The 16,411-nt window shown below is 53.5% G+C and overlaps 18 non-coding genes across 18 annotated transcripts; all 18 read left to right on the top strand.

Annotated features, from left to right (window-relative positions):
• Positions 1-162: 162 nt before the first annotated feature.
• Positions 163-353, top strand: LOC137066670 (U2 spliceosomal RNA). Its single transcript, XR_010902569.1, has one exon. It is a non-coding gene; the product is annotated as a U2 spliceosomal RNA (small nuclear RNA).
• Positions 354-821: 468 nt separating this feature from the next.
• On the top strand, positions 822-985 carry LOC137067355 (U1 spliceosomal RNA). The gene has a single exon (XR_010903153.1). It is a non-coding gene; the product is annotated as a U1 spliceosomal RNA (small nuclear RNA).
• Positions 986-2,018: 1,033 nt separating this feature from the next.
• LOC137066671 (U2 spliceosomal RNA) lies at positions 2,019-2,209 on the top strand. Its single transcript, XR_010902570.1, has one exon. It is a non-coding gene; the product is annotated as a U2 spliceosomal RNA (small nuclear RNA).
• A 468-nt stretch (positions 2,210-2,677) lies between these two features.
• On the top strand, positions 2,678-2,841 carry LOC137067154 (U1 spliceosomal RNA). Its single transcript, XR_010902971.1, has one exon. It is a non-coding gene; the product is annotated as a U1 spliceosomal RNA (small nuclear RNA).
• Positions 2,842-3,874: 1,033 nt separating this feature from the next.
• LOC137066672 (U2 spliceosomal RNA) lies at positions 3,875-4,065 on the top strand. Its single transcript, XR_010902571.1, has one exon. It is a non-coding gene; the product is annotated as a U2 spliceosomal RNA (small nuclear RNA).
• Positions 4,066-4,533: 468 nt separating this feature from the next.
• LOC137067156 (U1 spliceosomal RNA) lies at positions 4,534-4,697 on the top strand. The gene has a single exon (XR_010902972.1). It is a non-coding gene; the product is annotated as a U1 spliceosomal RNA (small nuclear RNA).
• Positions 4,698-5,730: 1,033 nt separating this feature from the next.
• LOC137066673 (U2 spliceosomal RNA) lies at positions 5,731-5,921 on the top strand. Its single transcript, XR_010902572.1, has one exon. It is a non-coding gene; the product is annotated as a U2 spliceosomal RNA (small nuclear RNA).
• Positions 5,922-6,389: 468 nt separating this feature from the next.
• Positions 6,390-6,553, top strand: LOC137067157 (U1 spliceosomal RNA). Its single transcript, XR_010902973.1, has one exon. It is a non-coding gene; the product is annotated as a U1 spliceosomal RNA (small nuclear RNA).
• A 1,033-nt stretch (positions 6,554-7,586) lies between these two features.
• LOC137066674 (U2 spliceosomal RNA) lies at positions 7,587-7,777 on the top strand. The gene has a single exon (XR_010902573.1). It is a non-coding gene; the product is annotated as a U2 spliceosomal RNA (small nuclear RNA).
• Positions 7,778-8,245: 468 nt separating this feature from the next.
• Positions 8,246-8,409, top strand: LOC137067158 (U1 spliceosomal RNA). The gene has a single exon (XR_010902974.1). It is a non-coding gene; the product is annotated as a U1 spliceosomal RNA (small nuclear RNA).
• Positions 8,410-9,439: 1,030 nt separating this feature from the next.
• LOC137066675 (U2 spliceosomal RNA) lies at positions 9,440-9,630 on the top strand. Its single transcript, XR_010902574.1, has one exon. It is a non-coding gene; the product is annotated as a U2 spliceosomal RNA (small nuclear RNA).
• Positions 9,631-10,098: 468 nt separating this feature from the next.
• LOC137067159 (U1 spliceosomal RNA) lies at positions 10,099-10,262 on the top strand. Its single transcript, XR_010902975.1, has one exon. It is a non-coding gene; the product is annotated as a U1 spliceosomal RNA (small nuclear RNA).
• A 1,033-nt stretch (positions 10,263-11,295) lies between these two features.
• LOC137066677 (U2 spliceosomal RNA) lies at positions 11,296-11,486 on the top strand. Its single transcript, XR_010902576.1, has one exon. It is a non-coding gene; the product is annotated as a U2 spliceosomal RNA (small nuclear RNA).
• A 468-nt stretch (positions 11,487-11,954) lies between these two features.
• LOC137067160 (U1 spliceosomal RNA) lies at positions 11,955-12,118 on the top strand. Its single transcript, XR_010902976.1, has one exon. It is a non-coding gene; the product is annotated as a U1 spliceosomal RNA (small nuclear RNA).
• A 1,033-nt stretch (positions 12,119-13,151) lies between these two features.
• LOC137066678 (U2 spliceosomal RNA) lies at positions 13,152-13,342 on the top strand. The gene has a single exon (XR_010902577.1). It is a non-coding gene; the product is annotated as a U2 spliceosomal RNA (small nuclear RNA).
• A 468-nt stretch (positions 13,343-13,810) lies between these two features.
• On the top strand, positions 13,811-13,974 carry LOC137067161 (U1 spliceosomal RNA). The gene has a single exon (XR_010902977.1). It is a non-coding gene; the product is annotated as a U1 spliceosomal RNA (small nuclear RNA).
• A 1,033-nt stretch (positions 13,975-15,007) lies between these two features.
• On the top strand, positions 15,008-15,198 carry LOC137066679 (U2 spliceosomal RNA). The gene has a single exon (XR_010902578.1). It is a non-coding gene; the product is annotated as a U2 spliceosomal RNA (small nuclear RNA).
• A 468-nt stretch (positions 15,199-15,666) lies between these two features.
• LOC137067162 (U1 spliceosomal RNA) lies at positions 15,667-15,830 on the top strand. The gene has a single exon (XR_010902978.1). It is a non-coding gene; the product is annotated as a U1 spliceosomal RNA (small nuclear RNA).
• The last annotated feature ends 581 nt before the right edge of the window (positions 15,831-16,411 follow it).

Below are 16,411 nucleotides of genomic sequence, written 5' to 3' on the forward strand. Positions count from 1 at the left end.
TCGGGGGGCCAGCCTTGGTGATGTTGTAGAGCGAGTGGCTAGTACCATCCCTCAAAGTTTCAGGTCTCTACGACGTACGGCCTTTGCCAACCCTCCCCCCCCTCACAGCTTCCCAGATGGGCGTCGCCTTTGCCGGCTCCCCTGCCGCTGCGTCATTGTGTCATCGCTTCTCGGCCTTTTGGCTAAGATCAAGTGTAGTATCTGTTCTTATCAGTTTAATATCTGATACGTCCCCTATCCGGGGACTGCATATTAAATTGATTTTTGGCACATGGAGCCGGAACCGGGGCTTGCTCCGTCCACTCCACGCATCGACCTGGTATTGCAGTGCCTCCAGGAACGGTGTGCTTCCCCTTTTTGGGGACTGCGAATTGTTGTGACTAATAGAAGAACCAACAACACCACTGGAATTTTGTCAGAGAATACAGAAATACGCAGGAAGCGCATACAGAATGACGATGAGGTGACCGTTGACGATGACCGTGCCACAGAGAAAGCAGCAAGCTGCGGTCATATGAGCATAGGGAAAAAAGAAGAACAAAAGCGTCGGTTGCCGGCCGGCTGACTCATCACCGTCACAGCACGTTTTTTGATGTCCCTCTTATTTGAGAGTCTTTACCAACGAGCTGATGAGTCGAATCAGGGGTTTGTGTTGGATGGATTAGGGACACCTGATTCAAATCAAGGTCAGGCACGCACGCACGCAGCAGTCAAGCAATGGAAGGTGCCCCGTCCTTCCTTTTCTTGGGGGAGGGGAAGGTCACCGTGTTTGAGGATGGCGAAGGGGGATAGGGCGCCTCTGCCTGGAGGCCAGGCAACTCATACTTACCTGGCAGGGGAGACACCATGATCAGGAAGGTGGTTCACCCAGGGCGAGGCTCGGCCATTGCACTCCGGTTGTGCTGACCCCTGCGAATTCCCCAAATGTGGGAATCTCGACTGCATAATTTATGGTAGTGGGGGACTGCATTCGCGCTCTCCCCTGTACACACTGGTTAAAAGCAGATAGCGTGGAGGGAAAAAGCGTGCGGTTCTTGACGCTTGTGGCGCCGCCCACTGCCCCAAAGGGTGAAGTTGCACCAGTTTTGTTATGTTTCTGTCTCTTTCTGCTGTGTCAGCCAGTGACCCGGAGAGTTCAGAGAACTGAACTGCGTCTGTTTTCATCGAGGTTGTCGAAACCTGCGACCGGTTTGCCGAATGTGGTTTTTCCCACAAACTTTGATATTCAACGGACGAGTTGATTGACAGCAGTGGTCCCAAAGGCAAAGTTGTTCGGATGGAGGTTTTCTGTCGTATGGTACGACTGTCTCGTGCGCGTGCTGTGAAAAAGCACGCGACATACGTTCGCCTATAGCCGCTCTCATGTTGTTGCTTTTTCATTTTAAAGCGCCACTAGGTGGCCATTCACCGCGTCCTTTCTCGCCTGACCCCAGACTGAGCCCGTGCACGGGTGTACCGGCTTGGGTGAAATTGTCTCGTTCCGTCCAAGAGCTATAGCCGTTCTAGCAGACCCCGCCTCGCCCAGCCCGTAGGTTTCGGCCTGCCGCCGCCAAGCTGAATCGAAATTCCCACTTTTTTTCCGATCTGGACGGACAGTCAGACTCCAGAGAATCTTTCTGCACTGGTTTGGGCCAGATCGGGCAAAAGACCTAGGACTAGTGTGCAAAAGTAGGTTTTTCACAAAATCCCAAATACCCGAAAATTTCGCCAGCGCAACCTTCGAATCCGAGGCATGCGTCTCGCTCGGCTCGAGCCAAGGATTCCGATGATATAAGACACTTGGTTCTGCGGCGTGCGGTTTGGGAGCTACGAGCCATTTCGTACTTTCGGTGGCTGTAGCGCCACCGCCGGGCCCATCGGGGGGCCAGCCTTGGTGATGTTGTAGAGCGAGTGGCTAGTACCATCCCTCAAAGTTTCAGGTCTCTACGACGTACGGCCTTTGCCAACCCTCCCCCCCCTCACCGCTTCCCAGATGGGCGTCGCCTTTGCCGGCTCCCCTGCCGCTGCATCATTGTGTCATCGCTTCTCGGCCTTTTGGCTAAGATCAAGTGTAGTATCTGTTCTTATCAGTTTAATATCTGATACGTCCCCTATCCGGGGACTGCATATTAAATTGATTTTTGGCACATGGAGCCGGAACCGGGGCTTGCTCCGTCCACTCCACGCATCGACCTGGTATTGCAGTGCCTCCAGGAACGGTGTGCTTCCCCTTTTTGGGGACTGCGAATTGTTGTGACTAATAGAAGAACCAACAACACCACTGGAATTTTGTCAGAGAATACAGAAATACGCAGGAAGCGCATACAGAATGACGATGAGGTGACCGTTGACGATGACCGTGCCACAGAGAAAGCAGCAAGCTGCGGTCATATGAGCATAGGGAAAAAAGAAGAACAAAAGCGTCGGTTGCCGGCCGGCTGACTCATCACCGTCACAGCACGTTTTTTGATGTCCCTCTTATTTGAGAGTCTTTACCAACGAGCTGATGAGTCGAATCGGGGGTTTGTGTTGGATGGATTAGGGACACCTGATTCAAATCAAGGTCAGGCACGCACGCACGCAGCAGTCAAGCAATGGAAGGTGCCCCGTCCTTCCTTTTCTTGGGGGAGGGGAAGGTCACCGTGTTTGAGGATGGCGAAGGGGGATAGGGCGCCTCTGCCTGGAGGCCAGGCAACTCATACTTACCTGGCAGGGGAGACACCATGATCAGGAAGGTGGTTCACCCAGGGCGAGGCTCGGCCATTGCACTCCGGTTGTGCTGACCCCTGCGAATTCCCCAAATGTGGGAATCTCGACTGCATAATTTATGGTAGTGGGGGACTGCGTTCGCGCTCTCCCCTGTACACACTGGTTAAAAGCAGATAGCGTGGAGGGAAAAAGCGTGCGGTTCTTGACGCTTGTGGCGCCGCCCACTGCCCCAAAGGGTGAAGTTGCACCAGTTTTGTTATGTTTCTGTCTCTTTCTGCTGTGTCAGCCAGTGACCCGGAGAGTTCAGAGAACTGAACTGCGTCTGTTTTCATCGAGGTTGTCGAAACCTGCGACCGGTTTGCCGAATGTGGTTTTTCCCACAAACTTTGATATTCAACGGACGAGTTGATTGACAGCAGTGGTCCCAAAGGCAAAGTTGTTCGGATGGAGGTTTTCTGTCGTATGGTACGACTGTCTCGTGCGCGTGCTGTGAAAAAGCACGCGACATACGTTCGCCTATAGCCGCTCTCATGTTGTTGCTTTTTCATTTTAAAGCGCCACTAGGTGGCCATTCACCGCGTCCTTTCTCGCCTGACCCCAGACTGAGCCCGTGCACGGGTGTACCGGCTTGGGTGAAATTGTCTCGTTCCGTCCAAGAGCTATAGCCGTTCTAGCAGACCCCGCCTCGCCCAGCCCGTAGGTTTCGGCCTGCCGCCGCCAAGCTGAATCGAAATTCCCACTTTTTTTCCGATCTGGACGGACAGTCAGACTCCAGAGAATCTTTCTGCACTGGTTTGGGCCAGATCGGGCAAAAGACCTAGGACTAGTGTGCAAAAGTAGGTTTTTCACAAAATCCCAAATACCCGAAAATTTCGCCAGCGCAACCTTCGAATCCGAGGCATGCGTCTCGCTCGGCTCGAGCCAAGGATTCCGATGATATAAGACACTTGGTTCTGCGGCGTGCGGTTTGGGAGCTACGAGCCATTTCGTACTTTCGGTGGCTGTAGCGCCACCGCCGGGCCCATCGGGGGGCCAGCCTTGGTGATGTTGTAGAGCGAGTGGCTAGTACCATCCCTCAAAGTTTCAGGTCTCTACGACGTACGGCCTTTGCCAACCCTCCCCCCCCTCACAGCTTCCCAGATGGGCGTCGCCTTTGCCGGCTCCCCTGCCGCTGCGTCATTGTGTCATCGCTTCTCGGCCTTTTGGCTAAGATCAAGTGTAGTATCTGTTCTTATCAGTTTAATATCTGATACGTCCCCTATCCGGGGACTGCATATTAAATTGATTTTTGGCACATGGAGCCGGAACCGGGGCTTGCTCCGTCCACTCCACGCATCGACCTGGTATTGCAGTGCCTCCAGGAACGGTGTGCTTCCCCTTTTTGGGGACTGCGAATTGTTGTGACTAATAGAAGAACCAACAACACCACTGGAATTTTGTCAGAGAATACAGAAATACGCAGGAAGCGCATACAGAATGACGATGAGGTGACCGTTGACGATGACCGTGCCACAGAGAAAGCAGCAAGCTGCGGTCATATGAGCATAGGGAAAAAAGAAGAACAAAAGCGTCGGTTGCCGGCCGGCTGACTCATCACCGTCACAGCACGTTTTTTGATGTCCCTCTTATTTGAGAGTCTTTACCAACGAGCTGATGAGTCGAATCAGGGGTTTGTGTTGGATGGATTAGGGACACCTGATTCAAATCAAGGTCAGGCACGCACGCACGCAGCAGTCAAGCAATGGAAGGTGCCCCGTCCTTCCTTTTCTTGGGGGAGGGGAAGGTCACCGTGTTTGAGGATGGCGAAGGGGGATAGGGCGCCTCTGCCTGGAGGCCAGGCAACTCATACTTACCTGGCAGGGGAGACACCATGATCAGGAAGGTGGTTCACCCAGGGCGAGGCTCGGCCATTGCACTCCGGTTGTGCTGACCCCTGCGAATTCCCCAAATGTGGGAATCTCGACTGCATAATTTATGGTAGTGGGGGACTGCGTTCGCGCTCTCCCCTGTACACACTGGTTAAAAGCAGATAGCGTGGAGGGAAAAAGCGTGCGGTTCTTGACGCTTGTGGCGCCGCCCACTGCCCCAAAGGGTGAAGTTGCACCAGTTTTGTTATGTTTCTGTCTCTTTCTGCTGTGTCAGCCAGTGACCCGGAGAGTTCAGAGAACTGAACTGCGTCTGTTTTCATCGAGGTTGTCGAAACCTGCGACCGGTTTGCCGAATGTGGTTTTTCCCACAAACTTTGATATTCAACGGACGAGTTGATTGACAGCAGTGGTCCCAAAGGCAAAGTTGTTCGGATGGAGGTTTTCTGTCGTATGGTACGACTGTCTCGTGCGCGTGCTGTGAAAAAGCACGCGACATACGTTCGCCTATAGCCGCTCTCATGTTGTTGCTTTTTCATTTTAAAGCGCCACTAGGTGGCCATTCACCGCGTCCTTTCTCGCCTGACCCCAGACTGAGCCCGTGCACGGGTGTACCGGCTTGGGTGAAATTGTCTCGTTCCGTCCAAGAGCTATAGCCGTTCTAGCAGACCCCGCCTCGCCCAGCCCGTAGGTTTCGGCCTGCCGCCGCCAAGCTGAATCGAAATTCCCACTTTTTTTCCGATCTGGACGGACAGTCAGACTCCAGAGAATCTTTCTGCACTGGTTTGGGCCAGATCGGGCAAAAGACCTAGGACTAGTGTGCAAAAGTAGGTTTTTCACAAAATCCCAAATACCCGAAAATTTCGCCAGCGCAACCTTCGAATCCGAGGCATGCGTCTCGCTCGGCTCGAGCCAAGGATTCCGATGATATAAGACACTTGGTTCTGCGGCGTGCGGTTTGGGAGCTACGAGCCATTTCGTACTTTCGGTGGCTGTAGCGCCACCGCCGGGCCCATCGGGGGGCCAGCCTTGGTGATGTTGTAGAGCGAGTGGCTAGTACCATCCCTCAAAGTTTCAGGTCTCTACGACGTACGGCCTTTGCCAACCCTCCCCCCCCTCACAGCTTCCCAGATGGGCGTCGCCTTTGCCGGCTCCCCTGCCGCTGCGTCATTGTGTCATCGCTTCTCGGCCTTTTGGCTAAGATCAAGTGTAGTATCTGTTCTTATCAGTTTAATATCTGATACGTCCCCTATCCGGGGACTGCATATTAAATTGATTTTTGGCACATGGAGCCGGAACCGGGGCTTGCTCCGTCCACTCCACGCATCGACCTGGTATTGCAGTGCCTCCAGGAACGGTGTGCTTCCCCTTTTTGGGGACTGCGAATTGTTGTGACTAATAGAAGAACCAACAACACCACTGGAATTTTGTCAGAGAATACAGAAATACGCAGGAAGCGCATACAGAATGACGATGAGGTGACCGTTGACGATGACCGTGCCACAGAGAAAGCAGCAAGCTGCGGTCATATGAGCATAGGGAAAAAAGAAGAACAAAAGCGTCGGTTGCCGGCCGGCTGACTCATCACCGTCACAGCACGTTTTTTGATGTCCCTCTTATTTGAGAGTCTTTACCAACGAGCTGATGAGTCGAATCGGGGGTTTGTGTTGGATGGATTAGGGACACCTGATTCAAATCAAGGTCAGGCACGCACGCACGCAGCAGTCAAGCAATGGAAGGTGCCCCGTCCTTCCTTTTCTTGGGGGAGGGGAAGGTCACCGTGTTTGAGGATGGCGAAGGGGGATAGGGCGCCTCTGCCTGGAGGCCAGGCAACTCATACTTACCTGGCAGGGGAGACACCATGATCAGGAAGGTGGTTCACCCAGGGCGAGGCTCGGCCATTGCACTCCGGTTGTGCTGACCCCTGCGAATTCCCCAAATGTGGGAATCTCGACTGCATAATTTATGGTAGTGGGGGACTGCGTTCGCGCTCTCCCCTGTACACACTGGTTAAAAGCAGATAGCGTGGAGGGAAAAAGCGTGCGGTTCTTGACGCTTGTGGCGCCGCCCACTGCCCCAAAGGGTGAAGTTGCACCAGTTTTGTTATGTTTCTGTCTCTTTCTGCTGTGTCAGCCAGTGACCCGGAGAGTTCAGAGAACTGAACTGCGTCTGTTTTCATCGAGGTTGTCGAAACCTGCGACCGGTTTGCCGAATGTGGTTTTTCCCACAAACTTTGATATTCAACGGACGAGTTGATTGACAGCAGTGGTCCCAAAGGCAAAGTTGTTCGGATGGAGGTTTTCTGTCGTATGGTACGACTGTCTCGTGCGCGTGCTGTGAAAAAGCACGCGACATACGTTCGCCTATAGCCGCTCTCATGTTGTTGCTTTTTCATTTTAAAGCGCCACTAGGTGGCCATTCACCGCGTCCTTTCTCGCCTGACCCCAGACTGAGCCCGTGCACGGGTGTACCGGCTTGGGTGAAATTGTCTCGTTCCGTCCAAGAGCTATAGCCGTTCTAGCAGACCCCGCCTCGCCCAGCCCGTAGGTTTCGGCCTGCCGCCGCCAAGCTGAATCGAAATTCCCACTTTTTTTCCGATCTGGACGGACAGTCAGACTCCAGAGAATCTTTCTGCACTGGTTTGGGCCAGATCGGGCAAAAGACCTAGGACTAGTGTGCAAAAGTAGGTTTTTCACAAAATCCCAAATACCCGAAAATTTCGCCAGCGCAACCTTCGAATCCGAGGCATGCGTCTCGCTCGGCTCGAGCCAAGGATTCCGATGATATAAGACACTTGGTTCTGCGGCGTGCGGTTTGGGAGCTACGAGCCATTTCGTACTTTCGGTGGCTGTAGCGCCACCGCCGGGCCCATCGGGGGGCCAGCCTTGGTGATGTTGTAGAGCGAGTGGCTAGTACCATCCCTCAAAGTTTCAGGTCTCTACGACGTACGGCCTTTGCCAACCCTCCCCCCCCTCACAGCTTCCCAGATGGGCGTCGCCTTTGCCGGCTCCCCTGCCGCTGCGTCATTGTGTCATCGCTTCTCGGCCTTTTGGCTAAGATCAAGTGTAGTATCTGTTCTTATCAGTTTAATATCTGATACGTCCCCTATCCGGGGACTGCATATTAAATTGATTTTTGGCACATGGAGCCGGAACCGGGGCTTGCTCCGTCCACTCCACGCATCGACCTGGTATTGCAGTGCCTCCAGGAACGGTGTGCTTCCCCTTTTTGGGGACTGCGAATTGTTGTGACTAATAGAAGAACCAACAACACCACTGGAATTTTGTCAGAGAATACAGAAATACGCAGGAAGCGCATACAGAATGACGATGAGGTGACCGTTGACGATGACCGTGCCACAGAGAAAGCAGCAAGCTGCGGTCATATGAGCATAGGGAAAAAAGAAGAACAAAAGCGTCGGTTGCCGGCCGGCTGACTCATCACCGTCACAGCACGTTTTTTGATGTCCCTCTTATTTGAGAGTCTTTACCAACGAGCTGATGAGTCGAATCAGGGGTTTGTGTTGGATGGATTAGGGACACCTGATTCAAATCAAGGTCAGGCACGCACGCACGCAGCAGTCAAGCAATGGAAGGTGCCCCGTCCTTCCTTTTCTTGGGGGAGGGGAAGGTCACCGTGTTTGAGGATGGCGAAGGGGGATAGGGCGCCTCTGCCTGGAGGCCAGGCAACTCATACTTACCTGGCAGGGGAGACACCATGATCAGGAAGGTGGTTCACCCAGGGCGAGGCTCGGCCATTGCACTCCGGTTGTGCTGACCCCTGCGAATTCCCCAAATGTGGGAATCTCGACTGCATAATTTATGGTAGTGGGGGACTGCGTTCGCGCTCTCCCCTGTACACACTGGTTAAAAGCAGATAGCGTGGAGGGAAAAAGCGTGCGGTTCTTGACGCTTGTGGCGCCGCCCACTGCCCCAAAGGGTGAAGTTGCACCAGTTTTGTTATGTTTCTGTCTCTTTCTGCTGTGTCAGCCAGTGACCCGGAGAGTTCAGAGAACTGAACTGCGTCTGTTTTCATCGAGGTTGTCGAAACCTGCGACCGGTTTGCCGAATGTGGTTTTTCCCACAAACTTTGATATTCAACGGACGAGTTGATTGACAGCAGTGGTCCCAAAGGCAAAGTTGTTCGGATGGAGGTTTTCTGTCGTATGGTACGACTGTCTCGTGCGCGTGCTGTGAAAAAGCACGCGACATACGTTCGCCTATAGCCGCTCTCATGTTGTTGCTTTTTCATTTTAAAGCGCCACTAGGTGGCCATTCACCGCGTCCTTTCTCGCCTGACCCCAGACTGAGCCCGTGCACGGGTGTACCGGCTTGGGTGAAATTGTCTCGTTCCGTCCAAGAGCTATAGCCGTTCTAGCAGACCCCGCCTCGCCCAGCCCGTAGGTTTCGGCCTGCCGCCGCCAAGCTGAATCGAAATTCCCACTTTTTTTCCGATCTGGACGGACAGTCAGACTCCAGAGAATCTTTCTGCACTGGTTTGGGCCAGATCGGGCAAAAGACCTAGGACTAGTGTGCAAAAGTAGGTTTTTCACAAAATCCCAAATACCCGAAAATTTCGCCGCAACCTTCGAATCCGAGGCATGCGTCTCGCTCGGCTCGAGCCAAGGATTCCGATGATATAAGACACTTGGTTCTGCGGCGTGCGGTTTGGGAGCTACGAGCCATTTCGTACTTTCGGTGGCTGTAGCGCCACCGCCGGGCCCATCGGGGGGCCAGCCTTGGTGATGTTGTAGAGCGAGTGGCTAGTACCATCCCTCAAAGTTTCAGGTCTCTACGACGTACGGCCTTTGCCAACCCTCCCCCCCCTCACAGCTTCCCAGATGGGCGTCGCCTTTGCCGGCTCCCCTGCCGCTGCGTCATTGTGTCATCGCTTCTCGGCCTTTTGGCTAAGATCAAGTGTAGTATCTGTTCTTATCAGTTTAATATCTGATACGTCCCCTATCCGGGGACTGCATATTAAATTGATTTTTGGCACATGGAGCCGGAACCGGGGCTTGCTCCGTCCACTCCACGCATCGACCTGGTATTGCAGTGCCTCCAGGAACGGTGTGCTTCCCCTTTTTGGGGACTGCGAATTGTTGTGACTAATAGAAGAACCAACAACACCACTGGAATTTTGTCAGAGAATACAGAAATACGCAGGAAGCGCATACAGAATGACGATGAGGTGACCGTTGACGATGACCGTGCCACAGAGAAAGCAGCAAGCTGCGGTCATATGAGCATAGGGAAAAAAGAAGAACAAAAGCGTCGGTTGCCGGCCGGCTGACTCATCACCGTCACAGCACGTTTTTTGATGTCCCTCTTATTTGAGAGTCTTTACCAACGAGCTGATGAGTCGAATCAGGGGTTTGTGTTGGATGGATTAGGGACACCTGATTCAAATCAAGGTCAGGCACGCACGCACGCAGCAGTCAAGCAATGGAAGGTGCCCCGTCCTTCCTTTTCTTGGGGGAGGGGAAGGTCACCGTGTTTGAGGATGGCGAAGGGGGATAGGGCGCCTCTGCCTGGAGGCCAGGCAACTCATACTTACCTGGCAGGGGAGACACCATGATCAGGAAGGTGGTTCACCCAGGGCGAGGCTCGGCCATTGCACTCCGGTTGTGCTGACCCCTGCGAATTCCCCAAATGTGGGAATCTCGACTGCATAATTTATGGTAGTGGGGGACTGCGTTCGCGCTCTCCCCTGTACACACTGGTTAAAAGCAGATAGCGTGGAGGGAAAAAGCGTGCGGTTCTTGACGCTTGTGGCGCCGCCCACTGCCCCAAAGGGTGAAGTTGCACCAGTTTTGTTATGTTTCTGTCTCTTTCTGCTGTGTCAGCCAGTGACCCGGAGAGTTCAGAGAACTGAACTGCGTCTGTTTTCATCGAGGTTGTCGAAACCTGCGACCGGTTTGCCGAATGTGGTTTTTCCCACAAACTTTGATATTCAACGGACGAGTTGATTGACAGCAGTGGTCCCAAAGGCAAAGTTGTTCGGATGGAGGTTTTCTGTCGTATGGTACGACTGTCTCGTGCGCGTGCTGTGAAAAAGCACGCGACATACGTTCGCCTATAGCCGCTCTCATGTTGTTGCTTTTTCATTTTAAAGCGCCACTAGGTGGCCATTCACCGCGTCCTTTCTCGCCTGACCCCAGACTGAGCCCGTGCACGGGTGTACCGGCTTGGGTGAAATTGTCTCGTTCCGTCCAAGAGCTATAGCCGTTCTAGCAGACCCCGCCTCGCCCAGCCCGTAGGTTTCGGCCTGCCGCCGCCAAGCTGAATCGAAATTCCCACTTTTTTTCCGATCTGGACGGACAGTCAGACTCCAGAGAATCTTTCTGCACTGGTTTGGGCCAGATCGGGCAAAAGACCTAGGACTAGTGTGCAAAAGTAGGTTTTTCACAAAATCCCAAATACCCGAAAATTTCGCCAGCGCAACCTTCGAATCCGAGGCATGCGTCTCGCTCGGCTCGAGCCAAGGATTCCGATGATATAAGACACTTGGTTCTGCGGCGTGCGGTTTGGGAGCTACGAGCCATTTCGTACTTTCGGTGGCTGTAGCGCCACCGCCGGGCCCATCGGGGGGCCAGCCTTGGTGATGTTGTAGAGCGAGTGGCTAGTACCATCCCTCAAAGTTTCAGGTCTCTACGACGTACGGCCTTTGCCAACCCTCCCCCCCCTCACCGCTTCCCAGATGGGCGTTGCCTTTGCCGGCTCCCCTGCCGCTGCGTCATTGTGTCATCGCTTCTCGGCCTTTTGGCTAAGATCAAGTGTAGTATCTGTTCTTATCAGTTTAATATCTGATACGTCCCCTATCCGGGGACTGCATATTAAATTGATTTTTGGCACATGGAGCCGGAACCGGGGCTTGCTCCGTCCACTCCACGCATCGACCTGGTATTGCAGTGCCTCCAGGAACGGTGTGCTTCCCCTTTTTGGGGACTGCGAATTGTTGTGACTAATAGAAGAACCAACAACACCACTGGAATTTTGTCAGAGAATACAGAAATACGCAGGAAGCGCATACAGAATGACGATGAGGTGACCGTTGACGATGACCGTGCCACAGAGAAAGCAGCAAGCTGCGGTCATATGAGCATAGGGAAAAAAGAAGAACAAAAGCGTCGGTTGCCGGCCGGCTGACTCATCACCGTCACAGCACGTTTTTTGATGTCCCTCTTATTTGAGAGTCTTTACCAACGAGCTGATGAGTCGAATCGGGGGTTTGTGTTGGATGGATTAGGGACACCTGATTCAAATCAAGGTCAGGCACGCACGCACGCAGCAGTCAAGCAATGGAAGGTGCCCCGTCCTTCCTTTTCTTGGGGGAGGGGAAGGTCACCGTGTTTGAGGATGGCGAAGGGGGATAGGGCGCCTCTGCCTGGAGGCCAGGCAACTCATACTTACCTGGCAGGGGAGACACCATGATCAGGAAGGTGGTTCACCCAGGGCGAGGCTCGGCCATTGCACTCCGGTTGTGCTGACCCCTGCGAATTCCCCAAATGTGGGAATCTCGACTGCATAATTTATGGTAGTGGGGGACTGCGTTCGCGCTCTCCCCTGTACACACTGGTTAAAAGCAGATAGCGTGGAGGGAAAAAGCGTGCGGTTCTTGACGCTTGTGGCGCCGCCCACTGCCCCAAAGGGTGAAGTTGCACCAGTTTTGTTATGTTTCTGTCTCTTTCTGCTGTGTCAGCCAGTGACCCGGAGAGTTCAGAGAACTGAACTGCGTCTGTTTTCATCGAGGTTGTCGAAACCTGCGACCGGTTTGCCGAATGTGGTTTTTCCCACAAACTTTGATATTCAACGGACGAGTTGATTGACAGCAGTGGTCCCAAAGGCAAAGTTGTTCGGATGGAGGTTTTCTGTCGTATGGTACGACTGTCTCGTGCGCGTGCTGTGAAAAAGCACGCGACATACGTTCGCCTATAGCCGCTCTCATGTTGTTGCTTTTTCATTTTAAAGCGCCACTAGGTGGCCATTCACCGCGTCCTTTCTCGCCTGACCCCAGACTGAGCCCGTGCACGGGTGTACCGGCTTGGGTGAAATTGTCTCGTTCCGTCCAAGAGCTATAGCCGTTCTAGCAGACCCCGCCTCGCCCAGCCCGTAGGTTTCGGCCTGCCGCCGCCAAGCTGAATCGAAATTCCCACTTTTTTTCCGATCTGGACGGACAGTCAGACTCCAGAGAATCTTTCTGCACTGGTTTGGGCCAGATCGGGCAAAAGACCTAGGACTAGTGTGCAAAAGTAGGTTTTTCACAAAATCCCAAATACCCGAAAATTTCGCCAGCGCAACCTTCGAATCCGAGGCATGCGTCTCGCTCGGCTCGAGCCAAGGATTCCGATGATATAAGACACTTGGTTCTGCGGCGTGCGGTTTGGGAGCTACGAGCCATTTCGTACTTTCGGTGGCTGTAGCGCCACCGCCGGGCCCATCGGGGGGCCAGCCTTGGTGATGTTGTAGAGCGAGTGGCTAGTACCATCCCTCAAAGTTTCAGGTCTCTACGACGTACGGCCTTTGCCAACCCTCCCCCCCCTCACCGCTTCCCAGATGGGCGTTGCCTTTGCCGGCTCCCCTGCCGCTGCGTCATTGTGTCATCGCTTCTCGGCCTTTTGGCTAAGATCAAGTGTAGTATCTGTTCTTATCAGTTTAATATCTGATACGTCCCCTATCCGGGGACTGCATATTAAATTGATTTTTGGCACATGGAGCCGGAACCGGGGCTTGCTCCGTCCACTCCACGCATCGACCTGGTATTGCAGTGCCTCCAGGAACGGTGTGCTTCCCCTTTTTGGGGACTGCGAATTGTTGTGACTAATAGAAGAACCAACAACACCACTGGAATTTTGTCAGAGAATACAGAAATACGCAGGAAGCGCATACAGAATGACGATGAGGTGACCGTTGACGATGACCGTGCCACAGAGAAAGCAGCAAGCTGCGGTCATATGAGCATAGGGAAAAAAGAAGAACAAAAGCGTCGGTTGCCGGCCGGCTGACTCATCACCGTCACAGCACGTTTTTTGATGTCCCTCTTATTTGAGAGTCTTTACCAACGAGCTGATGAGTCGAATCGGGGGTTTGTGTTGGATGGATTAGGGACACCTGATTCAAATCAAGGTCAGGCACGCACGCACGCAGCAGTCAAGCAATGGAAGGTGCCCCGTCCTTCCTTTTCTTGGGGGAGGGGAAGGTCACCGTGTTTGAGGATGGCGAAGGGGGATAGGGCGCCTCTGCCTGGAGGCCAGGCAACTCATACTTACCTGGCAGGGGAGACACCATGATCAGGAAGGTGGTTCACCCAGGGCGAGGCTCGGCCATTGCACTCCGGTTGTGCTGACCCCTGCGAATTCCCCAAATGTGGGAATCTCGACTGCATAATTTATGGTAGTGGGGGACTGCGTTCGCGCTCTCCCCTGTACACACTGGTTAAAAGCAGATAGCGTGGAGGGAAAAAGCGTGCGGTTCTTGACGCTTGTGGCGCCGCCCACTGCCCCAAAGGGTGAAGTTGCACCAGTTTTGTTATGTTTCTGTCTCTTTCTGCTGTGTCAGCCAGTGACCCGGAGAGTTCAGAGAACTGAACTGCGTCTGTTTTCATCGAGGTTGTCGAAACCTGCGACCGGTTTGCCGAATGTGGTTTTTCCCACAAACTTTGATATTCAACGGACGAGTTGATTGACAGCAGTGGTCCCAAAGGCAAAGTTGTTCGGATGGAGGTTTTCTGTCGTATGGTACGACTGTCTCGTGCGCGTGCTGTGAAAAAGCACGCGACATACGTTCGCCTATAGCCGCTCTCATGTTGTTGCTTTTTCATTTTAAAGCGCCACTAGGTGGCCATTCACCGCGTCCTTTCTCGCCTGACCCCAGACTGAGCCCGTGCACGGGTGTACCGGCTTGGGTGAAATTGTCTCGTTCCGTCCAAGAGCTATAGCCGTTCTAGCAGACCCCGCCTCGCCCAGCCCGTAGGTTTCGGCCTGCCGCCGCCAAGCTGAATCGAAATTCCCACTTTTTTTCCGATCTGGACGGACAGTCAGACTCCAGAGAATCTTTCTGCACTGGTTTGGGCCAGATCGGGCAAAAGACCTAGGACTAGTGTGCAAAAGTAGGTTTTTCACAAAATCCCAAATACCCGAAAATTTCGCCAGCGCAACCTTCGAATCCGAGGCATGCGTCTCGCTCGGCTCGAGCCAAGGATTCCGATGATATAAGACACTTGGTTCTGCGGCGTGCGGTTTGGGAGCTACGAGCCATTTCGTACTTTCGGTGGCTGTAGCGCCACCGCCGGGCCCATCGGGGGGCCAGCCTTGGTGATGTTGTAGAGCGAGTGGCTAGTACCATCCCTCAAAGTTTCAGGTCTCTACGACGTACGGCCTTTGCCAACCCTCCCCCCCCTCACAGCTTCCCAGATGGGCGTCGCCTTTGCCGGCTCCCCTGCCGCTGCGTCATTGTGTCATCGCTTCTCGGCCTTTTGGCTAAGATCAAGTGTAGTATCTGTTCTTATCAGTTTAATATCTGATACGTCCCCTATCCGGGGACTGCATATTAAATTGATTTTTGGCACATGGAGCCGGAACCGGGGCTTGCTCCGTCCACTCCACGCATCGACCTGGTATTGCAGTGCCTCCAGGAACGGTGTGCTTCCCCTTTTTGGGGACTGCGAATTGTTGTGACTAATAGAAGAACCAACAACACCACTGGAATTTTGTCAGAGAATACAGAAATACGCAGGAAGCGCATACAGAATGACGATGAGGTGACCGTTGACGATGACCGTGCCACAGAGAAAGCAGCAAGCTGCGGTCATATGAGCATAGGGAAAAAAGAAGAACAAAAGCGTCGGTTGCCGGCCGGCTGACTCATCACCGTCACAGCACGTTTTTTGATGTCCCTCTTATTTGAGAGTCTTTACCAACGAGCTGATGAGTCGAATCAGGGGTTTGTGTTGGATGGATTAGGGACACCTGATTCAAATCAAGGTCAGGCACGCACGCACGCAGCAGTCAAGCAATGGAAGGTGCCCCGTCCTTCCTTTTCTTGGGGGAGGGGAAGGTCACCGTGTTTGAGGATGGCGAAGGGGGATAGGGCGCCTCTGCCTGGAGGCCAGGCAACTCATACTTACCTGGCAGGGGAGACACCATGATCAGGAAGGTGGTTCACCCAGGGCGAGGCTCGGCCATTGCACTCCGGTTGTGCTGACCCCTGCGAATTCCCCAAATGTGGGAATCTCGACTGCATAATTTATGGTAGTGGGGGACTGCGTTCGCGCTCTCCCCTGTACACACTGGTTAAAAGCAGATAGCGTGGAGGGAAAAAGCGTGCGGTTCTTGACGCTTGTGGCGCCGCCCACTGCCCCAAAGGGTGAAGTTGCACCAGTTTTGTTATGTTTCTGTCTCTTTCTGCTGTGTCAGCCAGTGACCCGGAGAGTTCAGAGAACTGAACTGCGTCTGTTTTCATCGAGGTTGTCGAAACCTGCGACCGGTTTGCCGAATGTGGTTTTTCCCACAAACTTTGATATTCAACGGACGAGTTGATTGACAGCAGTGGTCCCAAAGGCAAAGTTGTTCGGATGGAGGTTTTCTGTCGTATGGTACGACTGTCTCGTGCGCGTGCTGTGAAAAAGCACGCGACATACGTTCGCCTATAGCCGCTCTCATGTTGTTGCTTTTTCATTTTAAAGCGCCACTAGGTGGCCATTCACCGCGTCCTTTCTCGCCTGACCCCAGACTGAGCCCGTGCACGGGTGTACCGGCTTGGGTGAAATTGTCTCGTTCCGTCCAAGAGCTATAGCCGTTCTAGCAGACCCCGCCTCGCCCAGCCCGTAGGTTTCGGCCTGCCGCCGCCAAGCTGAATCGAAAT

Source organism: Pseudorasbora parva, unplaced genomic scaffold, assembly GCF_024679245.1.
Source record: "Pseudorasbora parva isolate DD20220531a unplaced genomic scaffold, ASM2467924v1 scaffold_33, whole genome shotgun sequence".
In the NCBI taxonomy this organism is placed as follows: Eukaryota; Metazoa; Chordata; class Actinopteri; order Cypriniformes; family Gobionidae; genus Pseudorasbora; species Pseudorasbora parva.